Source organism: Suncus etruscus, chromosome 17 (assembly GCF_024139225.1).
Source record: "Suncus etruscus isolate mSunEtr1 chromosome 17, mSunEtr1.pri.cur, whole genome shotgun sequence".
In the NCBI taxonomy this organism is placed as follows: Eukaryota; Metazoa; Chordata; class Mammalia; order Eulipotyphla; family Soricidae; genus Suncus; species Suncus etruscus.
Genome location: NC_064864.1, coordinates 58,035,853 through 58,050,903, shown reverse-complemented (window position 1 = coordinate 58,050,903; position 15,051 = coordinate 58,035,853). Strand labels below are relative to the sequence as shown.

Below are 15,051 nucleotides of genomic sequence, written 5' to 3'. Positions count from 1 at the left end.
GTAGTAGAGCTCAAATTAAGTAATAAGATGCCTCCCAGTTTCTTGTGTTTCAATATAGATTTGGCTATCCTAGGTCTTTTATGTTCTGCATAAATTTTATATTTAATAGTTTTAAGTCCTTGAAGAATGTTGTTTGAATTTGAATAGGAGTTACAATAAATCTAGATAGTAGTTTAGATTAGATGGGCATTTTGATGATATTGATTCTTCCAATCCATGAACATGGAATGTCCTTCCATTTCCTTAGGTCTTCTTTAATTTCTTTTTGAAGCATTTTGTGGCATAGGTCTCTCACCTCTCTTGTTGCCTAGGTACTTGATAGTTTTGGGCACTATTTTTTTTTAAATATGGAACACTTTATAAATTTGCGTGCCATCCTTGCTCAGGAGCCATGCTAATCTTCTCTTTATCGTTTGGGCACTATTTTAAATGGGATAGATTTTTTGATCTCTTTTTCCTCTGAATCATTATTTGTATATAGGAATTCAACTGTCTTTTGTGTATTAACATTGTAACCAGCTATTTTGCTGTATTGGTTAATTGTTTCTAGGCACCTTTTTTTGTGAACCCTTTAGGGTCATCTGCAAATAGAAATAGTTTAACTTTCTCTTTGCTAATTTGGATTCTTTTGATTTCCTTCTCTTGTCTGATTGCTATTGCTAGGACTTTTAATACTATATTGAATAAGAGTGGAGACAGTGGACATCCTTGTCTAGTGCTTGACCTTGGTGGAAATGCTTTCAGTTTTTCACCATTAAGGATAATATAGGCCATGAGGTTTTTATAGTTAGCTTTCACTGTCTTGAAGAAGGTTCTTTCCACACCTATTTTGCTGAATATTGTTTTATATTTATCATGAATATGTGTTGGATTTTGTCAAATGTTTTCTCTGCATTGATTGATATGATCATGTGGCACTCCTTTTGCTTCTTGTATTTGTATAGCAACCTCTTTCTAGAGAGTGGGAAAGTTCTTCGTTATAATCTCACTCACTATTTGTTTTCTCTTTTTTCTCCCCTTCTTGTATTCCTATAATTTTGAGATTATATTTTGTTCATTAAGTACCTTGAATTTTCTTCAATTGTTTTGTGTCTCCTTTATTTTTTGTCTTCTTTATCGTTGCTGGCTTGTAACTTGTCTTCAAGTTCATCTGTGTGATTTTCCACCTGTGTAATTCTACTACTATGACTTGCTAACATATATTTAGTTCCTTCTGTTACATTGTATGGATTCTCTCATCTTCTGAAAGAGTTGTTATTTGACTGTTCATCTATAAATAGCTTAACTTCACAGGGTAGTGCCTCATTAATTTCTGTTACTAAACCTTAATATTGATTTTAGGTCCTCATCCATAAGACTCAGGCATTTTGGTTAACTTGGAAATTTGCTAGAGTTTCTCTCCAGGTCCCTGCCTGCAGGTGTCTTCTTAGTTTCCCCATTGTTCTTTGTATTTGGTAGGTTGGAATGCTGGTTTCCAGGGTATTTGATTAAGTGATCTATTTAACTGATTGTAGAAAAGGTGGCTAGAAGTATATTTGCTTTAGAGATTATTTTTCTAAACAAGCAAGGTTAACTATGTATGATAAAAAAACATAGCAAACTAAATTATTGGTTTGTTTAACTAAGTTTAATTCTGTATATTTTAGGGGAAGGAAGTGTAAGATCTAATATCTCTGGAAATATCTAATATAGTATCTAATATAAACTGAAATGTCTTTGTGTAGATATTAGTGCATCCACGCAATTTGGGAAGAAGAGGGCTGATGGTAGAGACTGAAGGGGTCCTCTCTCTGCACACACACAGACCGAGAAGCAGCACAGATGGCAAGGGAACCCTGGAGGGTGGGAGAACTCAGAAGCTGGATGGGGAGAGGTGTTTCTATTATTATCAGCATCATTTGGTGGGAGGGACCATAAGGACCCTCTGCACACACATAGACCCGAGAGGTGCCTCAGATGGCAGAGGGCTTGATTATTTTTATAAGCATTCTGTGATCTTTCTCACCCAGGGATAAGAAAGCAGCAAAGTGTCCAAGTTTGCTGTCTGTATATGAATAGAATAAATGTGTAATTATGTGTGTAACCAATCACTGCCAGATTTAGAAGAAGTTAATTGATCTGAGTGGACATAAGGCATACTTGATGTTTGCAAAATTTATTGGTGAAGGGTTAGTAAACTTTTGACTTTATCCAATTACTAACAGGTAATATGCTGGATAAAAAAATAAACTGTATTGGTGGGAAAGTGTTTTATTAAAATAAATTTCAGAACCTTGCAAAATAATGGCTGCTTGTATTAAAGCTCATTGCCCATTAACTGGTACTGTTCCTTTCTGCTCTGAGATACTTTCAGGAGGTAGTGAAGTAGGCAAAGCATAGTTATGTGACATATCCATCCCTGGAGGATGGACCTTGCAATTGTCTTGGGAAAGGAAATATTTATGATAAAGAGTCACATGGTGAACAAGTACTGGAACAAGCATAAATTAGAAAGGTAATGTGTATTCAGTTAAGTTCTAATAAATAACAGGAAAGATTATTGGCATGTTTAATAAGATAAATGACATATATTCTTAACCAATGATAGTAAATGGAACAAGTATTTGACTACAAGGATTTCTCTTCCCTTTATTTTTAATCATTTTACAAAAGTGAGAAATCACTCTGAATGCTTTCTTAATGGAACACAGGAGAATTCAATAAAGGTGTGTTGGAGAAGGCTTGAAATCTCTGAATTGTCCTGCTGGATGGCCTCACCCATATATTTTAGCCTTGGTTTCCTTGCACTGTTTTTCTTCCTCCAAACTTAAAATCTTTTCCTTGGTAGAGCTCTTCTGTAAGTTCTTTTGATGCTCCTAGAGGTGGATGCAGCCTTAGTCTTCAAGTTTGAAATAGAGTGGAATACTAAGTACTTGCTAACTTTGAGTTCCGTTTGATACCTCCCACCCCCATTTCAGTAAAAATACAGATTATATGTATCTTCTATTTTTATTCTGTCTACTTAATTATATGCTTCCTTTTATATAATAAATGCAACTATTAGATTATGGAAAAAAGCAGAGATTTTGAATCAGACAGGGTTGAGTTGGATCCTAGCCTGGACCACTAACTGTAGTTGGAATATTTTTGTCATCTCACTAAGCCCTCTTTTTATCATTAAATAAGCACATTCATCAGTTGTTAAGTGTTAATGTATGTAAATGTTTAGTTATTGGACTAGTTATGAAAGGAAATCAGTATATGATGGTTGCTATTATTAACTGTTGATCATATGCTACTGTGTAGAACAAATTAATTGAGGATACATCAAATAAAACATCTTACAAAACAACATTCAAGGTGCCACCAAATGTTATTTTAGAGCATCTTTGTTTTCCTTTCTACTAATCTTCCAACAATCTTATATAATCCACTAATCTATTCTTTTTTCAATCTCAATCAGAAATTAGTGATTGTACTATTTATCAAAGATTTGAGACAATCAATTTCTGCTTTATTTTATTGTTCCTTTTCATTTTCTTGGTATAACTTTGTTCCTGATATTGACCTCAAAGATGTACTTAAAGGGTTGGAGCAATAACACAGCAATAGGGCATTTGTCTTGCATGCAGACAACCTGGAAAGAACTAGGGTTGGATCCCTGGCATCCCATATGGTCCCATGAGACTGCCAGGTATACTTTCTGAGTGCAGAGGCAGAAATAACCCCTGATTGCCACTGGGTGTAGCCCAAAAACCAAAAATAAAACTTAAATATTAGAAGTCTATAGTTTGTAGTTGTATGAAAAAGAATGAACAATGGAAGTTTTTTTTCTGTACCAATGAATTACAAATCACTCTGACCTCTTTTCTTCTGTTTGGCAAAACTGTCATATGCAGCAAACTTCAATAGCATGGCAAGAATGCTACCTTTGTAATATAATTTGCCCTGCAAATGTTTTGTTGCTACAATACAGTTGTCACAGTCTCAAAGTTGTTAACAAGGATGATTGTCAACTCTTTGTTTATAAATAGGCTGGAACAAGTGCTGGCGCGTTTCTAAAATGTATACTTTGATTTAACCAAAATTCAAATCATTATTTTTTTCCTGGGTACACAACCTAACCTTGTTGTTAGATTGGCATTCTAGGTTCAGGCAAATAGAATATAGCTGGAAATTCTAGCTTGGCTCCCATTTCCAGGAAAATGGTGGCCTTATATTTCACTCCCCAGTGAACTTACATGGAATTCTAAGAACTTATTTTAAAAATTAGGAAAAGTGATATGAAAGAATCTTGGTTACTGCTGAGATGAAATCTACCACAGATAACCAAGAGAACCTGCATTGATTTTGATCTCAGTGAGATATGCATCTTTGTTGGTTTAGGTTTCTGACATATCAAGACTCACTTGTTACCAAAGTAGAACTTATTTTATACTGATTAAAGCACCTCACTATATCATTTATAGGACTTCTCTGGGAAAGGGGTATTATACTTATATTAATACTTTATAAAACATAGGTAGGTTTTTATTTGTACAAAGAATTTGGACTGAGAAGGGAAGAGACCAAGATCTTATTGGCATGCTGAGTTCTCTCTGTCTCTCTGTCTCTGTCTCTCTCTGTCTCTGTCTCTCTCTCTCTTTCTCTTTCTCTCTCACTCTCTTTCTCTCTCTCTCTCTCTCTCTTTCTCTTTTACCTTCAACTCTATAACCTCTAAAATCTAGTTCTGGCCATGCCTACTTATTTGGGTTTTTGCAAGATGCAAATAAAATTATAAACATATAGGAACTTAGTAAATGATAAAGTTCTGTCAAGTACAAGGCAGCATTACTATTTCTCTGGAGCCTTGAACCACTCTAAGGAATATCCTTTCACGTATAAGAAGTATGCCTCACTGCTTCTAAGTGTTACTGTTTTCAGAATGTCAGTAGAGACTTCTGTTCAGCAAAGTGTGAGTCCAAACCTCCTGAACATAATGCAGAACACTTGGCAGGCATTTTATGCCAGTAACATCTGCTTGAAGCTGAAAATAAGGTGGTTTTAATTCTAAACTCAGAAATCTAGAGAGGAGTGAAAAGACTCCACAGAGCTTTAATTTCTCCCTGAAGATGGAAGTGGAAAGCATGGTGGGGTATGAGTGAATGGAGACTGGATTGAGATAGACAAGTGAAAGTTCACTCTGGGATACTTATCTAGGACTCCAGGAAGGTCAAGACTTATGCCTGGTTGTGAACTAAGCCAAATATAGCATGCATCTCCAAGAATTGGAAAGTCCAATTTTCTACTTCCTTACAGAGCTGGCTTGTAGATTTCCTTGGTATAATTTTTTGGTCTTAGTTTATTTGTTTGTTTGGTTTGGTTTCATTGTTGTTTTTGTTTGGGAGCCACATTTTAAGGTGCTCATGGCTGCTACTGCCTCTGCACTTAGAAATTGCCCCTGGCAGTGTTCAAATGATCATATGGGATGCTGAGGATTGAATCCATTTTGGATTTAATCCTGTACTATTTTTGCCTGGTACAGTTTGTTTCCTTTTAGTCAGCAGCTTTGTTTGTTTCCTTCCTTCCTTCCTTCCTTCCTTCCTTCCTTCCTTCCTTCCTTCCTTCCTTCCTTCCTTCCTTCCTTCCTTCCTTCCTTCCTTCCTTCCTTCCTTCCTTCTTTCTCTCTTTCCTTCCTTCCTTCTTTCTTTCTTTCTTTCTTTCTTTCTTTCTTTCTTTTCTCTTTCTTTCTTTCTTCTCTTCTTTCTTTTCTCTTTTCTTTCTTCTTTCTTTCTTCCTTCTTTCTTCTTTCTTTCTTTCTTTCTTTCTTTCTTTCTTTCTTTCTTTCTTTCTTTCTTTCTTTTCTTTCTTTCTTTCTTTCTTTCTTTCTTTCTTTCTTTCTTTCTTTCTTTCTTTCTTTCTTTCTTTCTTCTTTCTTTCTTTCTTTCTTTCTTTCTTTCTTCTCTCTCTATATATATCTATCTATCTATCTATAAATATAAGCACCATGATTACAAGCATGATTGTTGTAGTAGGGTTTCAGTCATAAACAGAACACTCCCCTTCACCAGTGCAATATTTCCACCACCAATGAGCCCCTCCATCTTTCCCAACCTTTGCCTGTATTTGAGACAGGCATTCTATTTCTCTCACTCATTAAGATTACACTAATCTTTGTTAGTGTAGTTATTTCCCTAACTACTAACTACTCGTTGTGGTGAGCTTCACATTGTGAGCCAGTCATTCTGGCCTTCATTTCTATTGTCTCTGGGGATTATTACAATAATGTTGTTAATTTTTCTTAAAACTCATAGATAAGTGAGACTATTCTGTGTCTATTTTTCTCCATCTGACTTATTTCACCCAGCATAATAGATTGCATGTACATCCACATATACAAAAATTTTATGACTTCCTCTCTCCTGAAGGTTGCATTATATTCCATTATGTATATGTACCACAGTTTCTTTAGCCACTCATCTGTTGTCAGGCATCTTGATTGTTTCCAAAGACTGGCTATTGTAACTAGCACTGCAATGAATATAGGTGTGAGGAAGGGATTTTTGAATTGTATTTTTGTGTTCCAAGGGTATATCCCTAAGAGTGGTATAGCTAGATTATATGGAGTTCAATTTCCAGTTTTTTGAGGAATCTCCATATTGTTTTCCATAAAGGCTGAAACAGATGTGAATGAGAGTTCCTTTCTCTCCACATCCCTGCCAGCACTGATTGTTCTTGTTCTTTGTGATGTATGCCAGTCGCTGTGGTGGGAGATTTGATACCTCATTGTTGATTTAATTAGCATTTTCCTGATGATTAGTGATGTGGAGCAATTTTTCATGTGTCTTTGGCCATTTGTATTTCTTCTTTGAGCAAGTTTCTGTTTATTTCTTCTCCCCATTTTTTGATGGGGTTAGATTTTTTTTTCTAGTTAAGTTCTGTCAGTACCTTGTATATTTCAATATTTGCCCCTTGTCTGAGGGGTATTGGGTGAATAGTTTCTCCCATTCTGTGGGTGGCTTTTGTATACTAGGTACTATTTCCTTTCACGTGCAAAAGCTTCTTAGCTTAATATAGTCCCATTTGTTTATCTGTTTCCACTTGTTTGGAGAGTTTTGTTTCCTCCTTGAAGATGCCTTTAGTCTCAGTGTCTTGAGTGTTTTACCTACGTGTTGTTCTAAATACGTTAACAGGGGTCTCAAACTCGAGGCCTGCGGGCAGTTTGCAGCCCTCCATACAACATTTTGTGGCCCTGCCCTAGAGGAATCTTTTTTTGTTTTGATTTGTTTTAGTTGTTTGGGTCACACACCCCAATGTTCAAGGCTTATTACTGACTTTGCACTCAAGGATCACCCCGACTTTGCCTCCTGCAGCCCCCAGGTAAATTGAGTTTGAGACCCCTGCCTTATGGTTTCAGGTCTTAATCCATTTTGATTTGACCTATGTGGATGGTATTAGATGGGGGTCTGAGTTCACTTTTTTTGCAAGTGGCTAACCAGATGTACCAACACCACTTGTTGAAGAGACTTTCCTTGCTCCATTTTGGATTTATTTCTCCTTTATCAAATATTAGTTAAGTGTATTACTGATGAACATTCTCTGAATACTCAAGTCTATTCCAATGATCTGAGTATCTATATTTATTTCAATGCCATGCTGTTTTAATAAAAATTTTTGTAATACAATTTAAAATTGGGAAAGTAATGCCTCCTATATTCCTTTTCCCAAAGATTGCTTTAGCTATTTGTGGATGTTTATTGTTACAAATGAATTTCAGGTGTGTTTGGTCCACTTCTTTAAAGAATGTTGTGGGTATCTTTAGAGGGATTGCATTAAATTTGTACAATGCTTTGGGAGAATATTGCCATTTTAATGAAATTATCTTGCCAAACATGAGCAGGGTATGTGTCTCCATTTCCTTGTGTCCTCTCTTATTTATTTTCTTTTTTTGTATTTTTTTATTTATTTAAACATCTCGATTACAAATATGATTGAGATTAGATTTCAGTAATGTAAAGAACACCCCCCTTCACCAGTGCAACAATCCACCACCAATGTCCCAAATCTCCCTCCATCCCACCCCACCCCCACCTGAACTCTAGACAGGCTTTCCAGTTCCCTCATTCATTCACATGATTATGGTAGTTCTCAGTGTAGTTATTTCTATAACTGCACTCACCACTCTTTGTGGTGAGCTTCATGAAGTGAGCTGGAAGTTCCAGCCTCCTCCCATTGTCTCTGAGGATTGTTGCAAAGATGACTTTTATTTTTCTTAAAACCCGTAGATGAGTGAGACTATTCTGCGTCTCTCTCTCTCTCTCCTCTCTCTCGTCTCTCTCCTCTCTCTCTCCTCTCTCTCTCTCTTTTTCTCAGACTTATTTCACTCAGCATAATAGACTCCATGTACATCCATGTATAGGAAAATTTCATGACTTCATCTCTCCTGACGGCTGTATAATTTTCCATTGTGTAAATGTACCACAGTTTCTTTAGCCATTCGTCTGGTGAAGGGCATCTTGGTTGTTTCCAGAGCCTGGTTATTGTGAATAGTGCTGCAATAAACCTAGGTGTGAGGAAGGGGTTTTTGCATTGTATTCTTGAGTTCCTAGGGTATATTCCTAGGAGTGGTATAGCTGGATTGGATGGGAGCTCTAGTTTTTGGAGGAATCACCATATCACTTTCCATAGAGGTTGGACTAGACAGCATTCCCACCAGCAGTGGATAAGAGTTCCTTTCTCTCCACATCCCCACCAGCACCGATTGTTCTCATTTTTTGTGATGTGTGCCAATCTCTGTGGTGTGAGATGGTATCTCATTATTGTTTTGATTTGCATCTCCCTGATGATTAGTGATGAGGAGCATTTTTTCATGTGCCTTTTGACCATTTGTATTTCTTTTTTTATCAAAGTGTCTGTTCATTTCTTCTCCCCATTTTTTTGATGGGATTAGATGTTTTTTTTTCTTGTAAAGTTCTGTCAGTGCCCTGGATATTTTGGATATTAGCCCTTTATCTGATGGGTATTGGGTGAATAGTTTCTCCCACATGGTGGGTGGCTCTTGTATCCTGGGCACTATTTCTTTTGAGGTGCAGAAGCTTCTCAGCTTAATGTATTCCCATCTGTTGATCTCTGCTTCCACTTGTTTGGAAAATGCAGTTTCCTCCTTGAAGATGCCTTTAGTCTCAATGTCATGGTGTGTTTTACTGATGTATTGTTCTATATACCTTATGGTATCAGGTATGATATCAAGGTCTTTAAACCATTTGGATTTTACCTTCGTACATGATGTTAAACTGGGGGGTCTATGTTCGCTTTTTTGTAAGTGGCTAACCAGTTCTGCAAGCACCACTTGTTGAAGAGGTTTTCCCTGCTCCACTTAGGGTTTCTTGCTCCCTTGTCAAAAATTAGGTGATTCCATGTCTGGGAACATTGTCTGAGAACTCAAGCCTATAACACTGATCTGAGGGTCTGTCTTTATTCCAATACCATGATGTTTTGATAATGTTTGATGTATTGCTTTGTAGTACAGTTTAAAGTTGGAGAAAGTAATGCCTCCCATACTCCTTTTCCTTAGGAGTGCTTTAGCTATTCGAGGGTGTTTATTGTTCCAGATGAACTTCATAAGTGTTTGATCCACTTCTTTGAAGAATGTCATGGGTATCTTTAGAGGGATCGAATTAAATCTGTACAATGCTATGGGGAGTATTACCATTTTAATTATGTTAATCCTGCCAATCCATGAGCAGAGTATGTGTTTCCATTTCCGTGTGTCCTCTCTTATTTCTTGGAGCAGGGCTTTATAGTTTTCTTTCTATAGGTCCTTCACGTTTTTGGTCAAGTTGACTCCAAGATATTTGAGTTTGTGTGGCACTAATGAGAATGGGATTGCCTTCTTGACCTCCATCTCTTCCCTATCATTATTGCTGTATAAAAAGACCATTGATTTCTGTGTGTTAATTTTGTAGCCTACCACCTTCCTATATGAGTCTATTATTTCTAGAAGCTTTTTGTAGAGTCTTTAGGATTTTCTAAGTAGAGTGTCATGTCATCTGTAGATAGTGAGAGCTTGACTTCTTCCTTTCCTATCTGGATTTCCTTGTTATCTTTTTCTTGCCTGATCGCTATAGAAAGCAATTCCAGTACTATGTTGAAGAGGAGTGGTGAGAGTGGACAGCCTTGTCTTGTACCAGAATTTAGAGGAAAGTTTTTAGTTTTTCTCCATTGAGGATAATATTTGCCATTGGCTTGTGGTAGATGGCTTCAACTATATTGAGAAAGGTTCCTTCCATTCCCATCTTGCTGAGAGTTTTAATCAAGAATGGGTGTTGGGCATTATCAAATGTTTTCCCTGCATCTATTGATATGATCATGTGATTTTGTTTTTCTTGTTATTGATGTTGTGTATGATATTGATATATTTATGGATGTTAAACCATCCTTGCATTCCTGGGGATGAAACCTACTTGTCGTCAGTGTATGATCTTCTTGATGAGCATTGGATTCTATTGCCAGGATTTTGTTGAAGATCTTTGCATCTGCAATCATCAGGGATATTGGTCTGTAATTTTCTTTTTTGACAGCATCTCTGATTTTGGTATCAAGGGTGATGTTGGCTTCATAAAAGCTGTTTGGGAGTGTTCCCCGTTTTTCAATTTCATGGAAGAGCCTGGCTACTGGTAGTAAGCTCTTCTTGAAGGTTTGAAAGAATTCATTAGTAAATCCATCTGGGCCTGGGCTTATTCTTTTTAGGCAGATGTTTGATTACAGTTTCAATTTCCTCAGTAGTGATGGGGTGGGTGTTTAGATATGCTATATCCTCCTTACTTAATTGTGGAAGGTTATAAGTTTCCAAGAATTTATCCTTTTCTTCTAGGTTCTCATGTTTAGAAGCATAAAGTTTCTCAAAGTAGTCTCTGATCACCCTTTGGATCTCTGCAATATCTGTCGTGATCTCCCCCTTATCATTTCTAATATGGGTTATCATGTTTCTCTCTCTTTCTTTGTTGAGGTTTTGCCAATGGTCTATCAATCTTGTTATTTTTTCAAAGAACCAACTTCTGCTTTTGTTGATCTTCTCGGATTGTTTTTTGGTTTTCCACTTCATTGATTTCTGCTTTTCAGTTTTGTTGTTTCCTTCTGTCTCCCTAGTTTTGGTTCCTTTTGTTGGTAATTTTCTAATTTTATGAGCTGCGTCATTAAGTATTTATGGTTATGCCCCTTCTTCTTCCTGATGTGTGCTTATAGAGCTATAAATTTCCTCTCAGGATCACTTTTGTTGTGTCCCGTAGATTCTGGCAGTTTGTGTCTTCATTATCATTGTTTCCAGTGAAAGTTTTAATTTCCTTTTTGATTTTATCTCGGACCCACTGGTTGTTCAGTAGCAGGGTGTTTTAATTTCCAATTGTTAATTTTTTTCTTCTGTGTGGGCTTTGTCGTTCACATCTAATTTCAGAGCCTTGTGGTCAGCAAAGGTAGCCTGCAAGATTTCTATATTCTTGATTTTATGAAGGTATGTTTTATATGTCAGCATGTGTTCTATCCTGGAGATTGACCCCATGTACATGGAGAACAATGTGTATCCAGGTTTTTTGGGGTGGAGTGTCCTATATATATCTACTAGTCCTCTTCTTTTTCCATTACTCTTTTCAGGGTTAGTTTGTTTTGGTTGGGTTTTTGCGGGGTCCTGAAGCCCCCAGGGGGGGGCCCGGCCAGCAGGAATTAGCTGGGAAGGCTTCTCAGACAACCGCACTCCTATTTTGCTGAGCAGAAGAGCAACCACACCTGTAAAAAATCTGTGAGAGGTTAATAATAAAGACCCAAGGCAGAGGTCTCACTGTTCAAGGGTACCTTTATTGGGCTACAGCTCCTTCTTATATAGTGAAGGAGAAGGGGGCAGTACAAAGGTGATGTCAGTCATATTTTTGGCGCGAAGGTCCATACAAGGCAAGAATACATATCAGGTTACAAGGAACAAAGAAAGTAAATCATTCTCCAAATAAGGAAATGGGCAGTGGGCTAGGAGGCAGGATTACCCTGCAAGTCATATGAACGTGCTGTTTCCATGGAAATTTCTAGTGACCTTCTAGCTGCATTCCTAATTGCTTAACTATCAGGAGGTTGGTGCAAGATGTGCCTGCCTCAGTGATCTGAACAGACAAGTGTAGCATACACTTATTGATAACAGCCTAGTTCACTCCGGAATGTGGTCTTAAGGAGTGAGGCCTAGTTTCTGATAACGGTACCAGGCAGCTTTGCTCTCCTCCGGGCTAGAGTTAATTATATCCTGCAGCTGCACATTCCTTTCTCTTTAGCTCAAAAACTTACAGCAAGACTGCAAAATAGCTTTTAGGTGAAAAGCTGGAATATGGCAGAAAGAACAGCAAAATGGCCTCAAACAAGTCACAGTCCCCCAACAGGGTTTCAGTCTGGTTGACCTATCAAGTGTTGACATGGCCATGTTGAGGTCTCCCACAATTAATTGTGTTATTATTGGTGTCTTTCTTTCAGATTTGTCAGTAATTGTATTAGATAATTTGCTGGTGTTCTCATTTGGGTGCATATATGTTTAATAGGTCTGATTTCTTTCTGTTTGCACATAACCCTTGATTAGTACCTAGTGTTCATTCTTTGTCCCTTACCACTTTTCTGAGTATAATATTGGTGTCAATCAGATATAATATGGCCACCCCATGCTTTTTTAAGTGTGTTGTTTGATTGGATGATTTTCTTCCAGCCTTTGATATTGAGGTCTATGTTTGTTCTGACTATTCACAGATTGTGTTTCTTGTAAGCAGCAGAATGTTGGATTCATCTTTTGACCCATTTTGCCACTCTGTGTCTTTTAATTGGTGAATTTAGCCCAATGACTCCATTGAGGGAGATGATTGTCATAGGATTTAATGTCATCTTTGTAGATAAGTTTGCTGTGTTTGTTGGTCTCTCTTGTCTTAGAGTAGACCTGTCAGTTTTTCCTTTAAGGCTGGTTTTTCATCTGTGAAGTTTCTGAGCTATTGTTTATTCATGAAGCTATGTATCCATCCTTCAACCTAACGTGAGTCAGGTAGTGTGCGAGTATTCTTGGTGAGGCATCTATTTCATTCAGTCTTGTCACAATAACCCACCACTGTCTTCTGGCCTTGAGAGTTTCTTGTGTCATATCTGCGGTAAGTCTTAGGGATGCTCCTTTGAATGTAATTTCCCTTTTTGATCTTGCTGCTTTCCATATTTTATCTCTATCTGTGGATTTGTCATTGTAACTGAGGATGTGTCTTGGGGTTGTTTTCCTTTGGGTCTCTATCAGCTGCTACTCCCTTCAGGCAATGCAGGATTTGATTGCATGTAAATCTTTAACTCTGGGAGTATTCTTTGATAAATGTCTTTGACAGTTGATTTCTTTCCTAGACATCTCCTACCTGGGTCGCGGGGACTTTGGTGATTCTTATTTTGTTTCTGTTGAATTTTATCAAATTACTTTCTATTTCATCAGTTCACATATTTCTTGATATACACTTTAATCTCATAGTGCCTGATTGTTTATCATAAGATTTACTTTTACAATTTCTTCTGCTGTGTTGAGTTTTTCTGCATCTCATCTTCCAGCAACGCTGATTCTGACTCAGCTGCTTCTACCCTGCAGGCCATCCACTGAGGTCTTCAGGTTGAAGCTACCGTGTTTATCAGAATATGTATATTCAGTTTGGGAGTTTTCCTTGAGTTCTCTGTCTTTGTGTTTGTTCAGATCAAATCTATGCTTTTCTTTGAGTTCTACAAACATCTTCCATATTGCTATTCTAAACTCCTTGCCTGAGAGGTTAATTATATGGTCGAAGTTTTTTAGGTCATCCTAGCTATTGTCTTTATTCTCTGTGCATGTTGATTGCCTGTGAGGTTTCCCCATTTTCCCCCTTGTAGTGTGATTTTTCTGCGTGTTGTGGTGGGGTTCATTGGGTAGAAAGAGTGCACGACCGCCTCTGGAGCCTCTGGGAGTCCTATTTTTCTGGGCCCTTTTCGGCCCACTCCCAAGCGGTTTCAGAGACAGGACAGTGTAAAAACACACAAAGGCGACACTCCTCTCTTATTTCTTGAAGCAGGCTTTTGTAGTTTTCTTTTTATATGTCCTTCACATCTTTAGTTAGGTTGACTCCAAGATATTTGAGTTTTTGTGGAACTAATGTGAATGCGATTTTTTTTAAATGTCCAGTTTTTCTCTATCATTATTGGTGTACAAAAAGGCCATTGATATTTGCTTGTTGATTTTGTAGACTGCCACTTTGCTATATAAATCTATTTTTTCTAGAAGCTTTTTGGCAGAGTTACTAGTGTTTTATAAATATATATATATATATATATATATATATATATATATATATATATATTATCATGTCATCTGCAAACAGTGAGAGCTTGACTTCTTCCTTTACTATCTGGATGCCTTTGATACCTTTTTCTTGCCTAATCACTAGGATAAGTACTTCCAGTACTATGTTGAATAGGAGTCTTGAGAGAGGGAAGCCTTGTTTTGTACCAGATTTTAGAGGAAAGGCTTTTCATTTATCTCCATTGAGAATAATAACTGTCATTGGCTTCTGGTAGATGGCCTTGACTATATTGAGAAAAGTTTCTTTCATTCCCCAAAGGCGAAGGGGCGTGGCCCCCAAAGCCTACAGCACCCGGTATTCCCAGGCGGTCTCCCATCCAAGTACTAACCAGGCCCAACCCTGCTTAGCTTCCGAGATCAGAGGAGATCGGGCGCATTCAGGGTGGTATGGCCGTAGACCCTAGTACCTTTAAACTCAACAAAGCTTTTGAAATACAGAATACTTGAAGACACTGAAATAATAAGTGGAAGAGGCAGGTTCCAATTCAGACAGGAGAATGCAGTCTTACTCTGCACAGTAACCTGCCTCGTTGAGAATGCGGGCAGAAATGTCTGACATCCTGGATCATTTGTGACATACATTCTTTGACTTGAATTCATAAGGAGAGAGTCCATAAAAAAAGGAAACAAGAACGCTATATACTTTGGGAATATTTTTGGTCTATTTTGTTTTGTTTTGTTTCATTTGGGGGGGTCACATCTTATCAGGGTTTATT

General features: G+C 37.4%; 2 non-coding genes across 2 annotated transcripts; both read right to left on the bottom strand.

Moving 5' to 3' along the window:
* Positions 1–341: 341 nt before the first annotated feature.
* On the bottom strand, positions 342–451 carry LOC125995480 (U6 spliceosomal RNA). Its single transcript, XR_007490998.1, has one exon. It is a non-coding gene; the product is annotated as a U6 spliceosomal RNA (small nuclear RNA).
* A 14,164-nt stretch (positions 452–14,615) lies between these two features.
* On the bottom strand, positions 14,616–14,734 carry LOC125995128 (5S ribosomal RNA). The gene has a single exon (XR_007490721.1). It is a non-coding gene; the product is annotated as a 5S ribosomal RNA (ribosomal RNA).
* Positions 14,735–15,051: the final 317 nt, after the last annotated feature.